Source organism: Capsicum annuum, chromosome 7 (genome assembly GCF_002878395.1).
Source record: "Capsicum annuum cultivar UCD-10X-F1 chromosome 7, UCD10Xv1.1, whole genome shotgun sequence".
NCBI lineage: Eukaryota > Viridiplantae > Streptophyta > Magnoliopsida > Solanales > Solanaceae > Capsicum > Capsicum annuum.
In genome coordinates this window covers 6,453,256-6,461,267 of record NC_061117.1, presented here as the reverse complement: position 1 = coordinate 6,461,267, position 8,012 = coordinate 6,453,256, and the positions used below count along the sequence as shown (strand labels likewise).

Genomic DNA, 8,012 nt, shown 5'->3' with positions numbered 1-8,012 from the left:
ATTCATTTTTTCCATCAGATTCAAAAAATTCATCTTGACTTTCACACCACGAAACTCAATAGCCATCATATCATACGCTTACATCGCCTCCTCCACTTTGTCAAACGTACCTAACAAAACATTGCATATTTTCCTCGGATCTCTAGTCGTTGTCGTGTATTTTCCTGACGGCCTCTTCCGAACTCCTCGGTAATGCACCTCCACCACAAACCCCTTCACTTTATCCTCCGCCTTTGCAACTCCTCCGTTCACTTTCACTGCCTTCGTTGCCGCCTTCGCAACTCCCCCATTCACATTCTCTACCCTCGTCGCCCCCTTCCTACTTTTTTGCTTCTTCAGTAATATTTTCACAAGTAATAAGGATGAGAGATAGCATAGGGGGAAGAGTGGTAGGGGAAGCAAACAAAACCACTGTCAAGGGAGGGAAAGTTTGACTTGATTGATGTAATTGTGGGGGCCACATGTGATGCAACATTATTATTATATTTTATTCTAAATGTCTGCATAGATATTTGTCTGTATTTTATTTCCTAATGACACGTGTACAATTCACAAAAAAAAAAAAAAAAGGTTGATAAATGGGAAATGCTATTTTAAGAAAAGGTTGACAAATGGGAAATGCTCTTTTTAATCAATCTCCTAGGAAGGATGTTCGATTGTCACGTTGTACTTTTTTCTTTCTGCTCCTTTGTACATGTGTGTATTTTCGAGATTGCTGACATTCTTCATTCCCCCATTGTGCTGGCTCACTATGCCCGAAAAAGCATGTTAGTACTTTTTTAGGACGCATTTTGCAACAAAAGCTACTGCATTAACACTATGCTCTAGATCCTATTCATTCCAGGAGGTCCTTATAGAGATTGCTAATACGAATGTGGAAAGTCTGAATATTACCGTGAGAGATGAAGTTGGCTGATTTAGCTCTTGTAATTACCTCGAAGTAACAGCCAGGGTCCGTATGGTCCTTGGATGTGTCAACATATAATGGAAGTTGTAATATTCTCTTCTGGAAAATGAAAAAGGTATATAATATTGGTTGTTATATTAGTAGCTTTTCCAATATTGAATACATTGAAATATCAAAAAACATAATAGTTGTTGATATGTAGTAGCTTTTTCCATATATATCCTAACCCTCCTTTTGTAATTTTTTTTGGAGCCCACAACTTTATTTCCTATCCCTTATACGTGGGTGTCTACTTGTTCAACTTTATACAAGTTTAAGTGTCTACTTGTGTATACCAAATGTTGGAGTTCATAGATGTAATTTGATGTCAAGTCAAAGGGCATGTTTATGTATTATGCCTTATATTACCCTACTCCCGGTCTCCTTTTACTTCATTTTGAGCATGCGAACAAACAATGATCTAGAATTTTGAGTTTGTAGGATGATCTAGAAAAGACAACTTTACTGTTAAAAATAAATTGTATTTACATATTAAGTGGACTTCTTAATACAAATACAAGGTTTTGGGGTCAAAGTTACTGGGTTCTACTGAACTCATAAGAAGAATTCTAGCTCCGCCGGCCTGGCATAGGAGAAGATAAAAGAAAGAGAATGCTTTTTTCTTAAACTAGAAAAAGAAGGCCTCTACTTCTATTTTTTGTTGACGAAGCAAAATGCAACTTCTTGTAACATTGAGCTATGTTGCTTGGACTCTCCGAAAATACTATCTCTTACCCGTGTCGGATCCTTCAAAAATACACTACTTTGGAGGGTTAGATACGCACCCATCAACATTATTGAAGAGACGAGCAGCATAGGCATTTAGTCTATTGCAAGTATTTGTGGTAACAAGAAAGTTTTCTTAGCTAAAATTCCCTTGATTTACAAAGTACACGTGAAAATATAAAGACATAATACATAAGTATGCTCTTTAACTTAGCATCAGTTCACAACTATGACCACCAACTTTGGATGTGCACAAGTCTTGCATAAAGTTGAACAAATAGACGTATGCGTCCTATATGGCATACTACATGTAGGACCTGAATTGGACACGTAAGATGCCACATATGATTTATATGTGTACTTATTCAGCTTTATACAAGTTTAAGTGTCTATTGTGCATACCCAAAGTTGAAGTACAGAGATGGAAGTTGAACTCAAGTTAAAAGGAACATTTATGTATTACTGTTGGTTTTAATAGAGATGAGTTAGAGAAGAACGCTGAGAGGGTTTTTTTGCTTTTTTTGGGGGCGTGGGTAAAGCTGTATATTTTATTGATCATGAACTCCCTCTTAAATAGTTGTTATTACAACCCAAAATAGGTTAAACTTGACATAAAAAATAACCTATTTGCTACCAAAAATAACAGAAATAACTAATCAGTTTCCTACAAAAAATAGAAATCCCAGTTTAATTAGGAGTTGTATGTAAAAATAAAGTTGGAGAAACATAAATCACTTGTATTATTCCTTAAAGCAACTTTTAACACTCCTCCTTGCTTTAGGATCTGTAAAATTTGGTCTTCTGTCTTGCGATCTCCACACTTGATAACCTAAAGTGACCTTGTGAATAAATTTGTAGATTCACCGTTTGGCTTGTAGTGAAATAAATTCACTTCTCGTCTTGAATACAACCCTTGACTATTAAATTCTTTTGTCATGTCTTCCTGCATCGTTTTCACCTTGAATCTTAACTTACCCATTTTATTCTTTTGAAATGAAGATAACTCCTCCATTGCTTGAATTCCTTTGGGAACATTAAAAGTTCCTTTAAACCTAGCATGTTCACATATTGCTTGTGCTTTTTCAATTCGAGGATCATCTTCTAATTTTTTCAGCCTATGATCTTTTTCATCTTCTACAAAAACATCTTCCATTGGATCAAATGAGAAATGTTTACCTCTCATCTTAATGTATCAAACTTTTTTTCCAGCACCATCATTAATGATGAAGCAATGCAAATGATGAAGCAATGCTTATCCAGAAAGGATATTTTGTATCCTTTTTTTACCAAATGATAAATAATCAATAAGTTTTGATCAATATCAGGTACATAAAAAAACATTTGAAATTTCTTTATTACCTGAACTTGTTTTGATGATAACGGTTCCTTTTCCTTCAACAAGAATCTGGTCATCATTTCTGATCCTAACTTTGGATATTTTAGTAGGCTTTAATTCTTTAAAAAAACTCTTGTTATAATTCATGTGGTCGGTGCAACCACTGTCAATCAACCAAAAATTTGTTGAAACCTTACTTGAGATACATGTTGCAACAAAAAGATGGTATTCTTCTTTTTCTTCATTGACCACACGTGCAGCTTCAGGGTTCTTAAATTTGCTTTTGCAAATCACTGCTTCATGGTCAAGTTGATTGCTTTTAATGAACTTTGCATCTGACCTTTTCCAATATCTATATGGAAGATGACCCATTTTTTCACAATGCACACAAGGTGGGTAATTTTTTAAATTTTTACCCTTTCTTTGAGTTTTGTGGTTGGCTACACTCCTTCAACCATACCATCTTTCATCATAAGTTTCCTTTGTTCCAGTGCCTAAAAAGAATTTAACAACTCTGCCAAGGTAATCTTGGACAGATCTTGTGTATTTTCCAAGGTAGTTATACATGCTTCATATCTTTCGGGCACTATAACAAGAATTTTTTTCAGCAATTCTTGAATGTTTAAATTCAGTGCATAGTAATCTTACCTTGTTAACAATGCAAGTAATCTATCTAGGTACTCTTCAATTATCTCAGAGTCTTTCATTCTCTGCAACTCGAACTTTCTTATTAAATTTAGTACTTGCATTTCTCAGATTCTTTCTTCTCCAATATATTCTTTCTTCAGATAATCCCAAATTTCTTTTGGTAATATGAGATACATGATTCTTGTAAAAATAGTTGTTGAAACAAAAGCAAACAGAGTTGCCTTCGCCTTGGACTTCGTGGTTTTCCTTTCCTTGTGACTCTTGATTTGGGCTATGGTGGGATTATTTGGCAGTAGATTAATTTCATAATCCTCTTCCTCAGCTTCTCATAGATAAGAGCCTCCAAGTAAGTTTTCATTCTCACAACCCATAATTGATAATTTTCACTATAAAAAATGGATGGAGCCATTCATGAAAACTATTTTCAGAATTCATCTCTTCAGGTCCCTCAACAAAAATAGCTTTGATACCAATTGTTGTTTTAATAGAGATGAGTTAGAGAAGAACGCGGGGATTTTTTTTTTGTAAAGCTGTATTGTTTGATTGATCATCAACTCCTCCTTAAATAGTGTTATTACAACTAAAAACATATTAAACTTACCATAAAAGAAAACCTATTTTCTACCAAAAATAACAATCATAATTTGACTAGGAGTTGTAATGTAAAAAAGGCTGGAGAAAAATAAAAAATAAATCACGTGCATTATTCCTGAAAGAAACTTTTAGCATTCTTTAATTTGATCTCCTTTAGTCATGGTATAGGTCTAACTTACTGGTTTTATGTTTTTTTATTCCTGGATTTGTGAAATGATGCAATACTTGTGTGCCGTAGTTTCGAGTTAAGAGTGACTTGTTGTGAGCTACAAGATTCTTGTAATTTTCCTTAATGGATGCAAGAAAGATTATAACTTGTTTCAACCCAAAGTTTCATGTTTGAGATTCTTAAAAGATGTTAAAAATGGTAGCATGTTGTACTAAGCTCTCGCTATGGGCGTGGTCAGGGAGAAATTACCGAACCACAAGGATCTATCTTACGTAGTCTTACTCTATATTTCTGAAACAGGCTGTTTTCATAGCCATACCACAAGATTCATTTTTTCCTTGAATACGTGTATGTACTTTGTATATAGAGAGAGTACAAGGGGCAAGGTCTGCATACACACCACCCTTTCTATACTCGGCTCATAGGATTACACTGGATTTTTTGTTGTTGTTGTACACCATAATCATTGATGACTCCACGTTCATCATACTCCAATTCACTACTTAAACTACTTTCCTTCATCACAAAAACCTATGAAAGAAGTTGCTAAGTGTGGCAGGATGATCAAGTAAGGAAACATAGATGAAAAAACCATATCTGAGGTAAAATTAATTTCCAAAACTTTGAAGTGTTAACGACCTATGAGTTCGGAAATAGTGAGACTATTATCTGAACAAGGTATATCAAGTGTGACTAAAGTTTCGTGTGTGGTACTGTTTTTGTTCTTGGAAAAGGCAGGAACTTAAGGATTGGGCAACACTTCAGTTTCATTTTTGAGCATGGAGTATACCTCCAACATCGATGGCCGGTCTTCCCATTTTTATTGGACACACAAGAGTGCAAGTTGCATGTATCTCAATTGTTCTGAGAATCATTGTGCAGTGATGGATCAATAAAATCCACTCAGATGCCTTTTTGCTAGAGTTCATATGCCTGAATTTTGATCAGATGAGGTTATTTAGGTTCCGTGGCTTGTTAGGATTGTTACATATTCTACTTTATTTCAGTTCAATGTAACAATCCTAACCTCAAGGATCATTACATAAAGGCTAAATCTAAAAGAGAGAGACTATTCCATTGATTTAAAGTGAGTAGAAGAATAACAATGATTCTCTTGAATGGAGAATTCAATGTGATGAATAGTAACTATTTTCTGCTTGTTAGTTCCTTAACTAGTAATACATTGGCCCGTGATACCTCAGCTGCTAATTAACCAGAAGGTGCGTACATGTATGTCCTATAGATTTACCCGTTGTTGATGGGAAGTTGAAAACTGATATGCAAAAGAAACGATTGCTTGATTACAGTATTAATTTTGCAGAAAAGCTCTAAGGCATGTTGGGGTTTAAAGCGCCAAGGGAGAAAAAATATAAATATTTATGTTTAGTACAAGACTAATGATTGTAAACATGAATGACAAATATATGAACAAAGAAATTGATAAACAATTACGATAAAGTGAAACATCATATGTTTAGTATCGCCTCTTCAGAAGAGACTCATTGGCAAGGAAAAGTATGCCTTAGAAACTTGATGACGACAGTGAAGTGCACATAAAGCGAGGCGAAGCTCTCAACACGTTTTGAGCCTCGCTTCAGGGCTTAAGCGCTCCTTAAGCCCCCCTTTGATAATGACAGTGAAATGCACATAATGCGAGGTGAAGCTCTCAAAAAGTTTTGAGCCTCACCTCAGAGCTTAAGTGTGCTTTAAGTCCCCCCCCCCCCCCCCCCCCGATAATTCTGGCAACAGGAACAGTGGCTTATTCAAGTCTTGCAGGGTTATTTTGCCCACTAGATGGTTTTATTCTTAAGTACTGGCGAAAATCCTCATAATTTTAAGAACATTATTGCACTTACTGGTTTTGTGTTTTTCTAGATTTGTGATGCTTTAATCTATTATCTCATTGCATGCAAAAAGAAAGGGTTATCCGGTTTACTAAAGCTCCCGCTATGTGCCGAAAAAGCGCCTGACCAGAAAAATATATTGTAACAGCCTTACCTTGCATTTCTGTCGGAGGCTGTTTCCAAGGCTTGAACCTCTGACCTCCTAGTCTCACGGCAGCAACTTTATGAGTTACTCCATGGCTCTCCTTTATTTGATTCATTGCTCTTGTATTCTCCAAAATTGCATTTTTGTGAGCACTTCCTGTTGTGACTTTTTTTGGTTAGAACATGAGTATATCTGTATGATTGCTGCCTATTTTGTATTGTATTCATGCTTGGCCTAGCCCATTATGGTTCAAGTCCAAACACAAGTGGAACAGAAAGAGTAAACAGCAGTCCAGGCCTATAACCACAAAAGAAACCCAACAAGCAAGCAGATATTTCTCCCACATTGACTGCAAAAAGTTTCTTCACTGAGTTTATATTGTAGAACATTGAGGTATATGTTTGTCCCTTTGGGGACATCTGATAAAATTGGAATGATACATAAGATTAGCATGGCCCCTGCGCAAGGATGACACACACAAATTGGGAAATGGTCCAAATTTTTTTTCCCAAGTTTGGTCTGTAATTCTTGTCAATATTTTGATAACTGTTGTGTTTGAATCAGCTTCCGTGCACCTCGATTAATTTTATGAAATATAAGTCACTTGTCCCACTAGTAGTAGTTTCCATGTAACTCTATCCATCAATACGAGGACAAATAAAATAAATCACCTAATATTTATTATGTGTCTGCTGGAATTTAAACCATGATTACCAACTACTTCATTGACTATTAGATCGTACCCTTGGGTGCACATTCCCCTGTATTTATGTAACACCCGTAGAATTTTTGACTTAGTACTACTTTTGGTGACTTGCATAGGTAGCTCATAACCTAAAAATTTTCTAAGTGTTGAAATGACTTAGCCTTATTTTTAAGCTCTTAAACATTAATGATTTTTAAATCAATCTTTTTGACCTTGAGAACTGGATTTTTAAGTTGATTCATGTTCAGGAGTGTAAAGGGGTTGTCTCGGGAGAGTTTTGGATTTTTTGGACTAGGGATGGGGTATGTTTGGATTTTAACAAAAGGCTGATGCGATGGCTATCACGTCGGACACCTCGATGCATCACGTCACTGGGTAGAAGCTGGGTATGGATGAACGTTTTTAAACTTGAGGGACAGTATCGTCCTTTCCCTAAAATCCCAAGATGTGTAAAAAGTAGATTAAAACATCTTTAGGGCATAAAATACTCAAATCCACTCAAATTTATCATTAAACAAACCCTAACTCCCTCCCAAAGATTAATAATTCATCCTTAAGTTCAAGAATTTTCAAGAAACAAGTCAAGAGTTGGGTTCCATTCCCCATACTAAGTAATCTAAGGTACGTGGGGTTTTCCTAAACTACATGGGCATGGTGAAATCGTTTTAATCATGATTAAATGTTGGAAAATCATGAACTTACAAAAGGGTTTGAATTTACATTTCCAATTATGCATTATAAAACTTTCTTGATAAAAATGTTTGGTCTTAAGGACTTCCCTGTTAAACTCGATTTGTTCGTATATATAAATGTATGCATGTGGTTTGATATTGAAAACTCAAATTGAGAGCCTGGAGAATTATAATCCCTCTCTTGTTACAAAATCCCTTGTTTTCAT

General features: G+C 35.5%; 1 non-coding gene across 1 annotated transcript; it reads left to right on the top strand.

Annotated features, from left to right (window-relative positions):
* The first annotated feature begins 6,811 nt into the window (after positions 1–6,811).
* Positions 6,812–6,912, top strand: LOC124886155. Its single transcript, XR_007043243.1, has one exon. It is a non-coding gene; the product is annotated as a U6 spliceosomal RNA (small nuclear RNA).
* Positions 6,913–8,012: the final 1,100 nt, after the last annotated feature.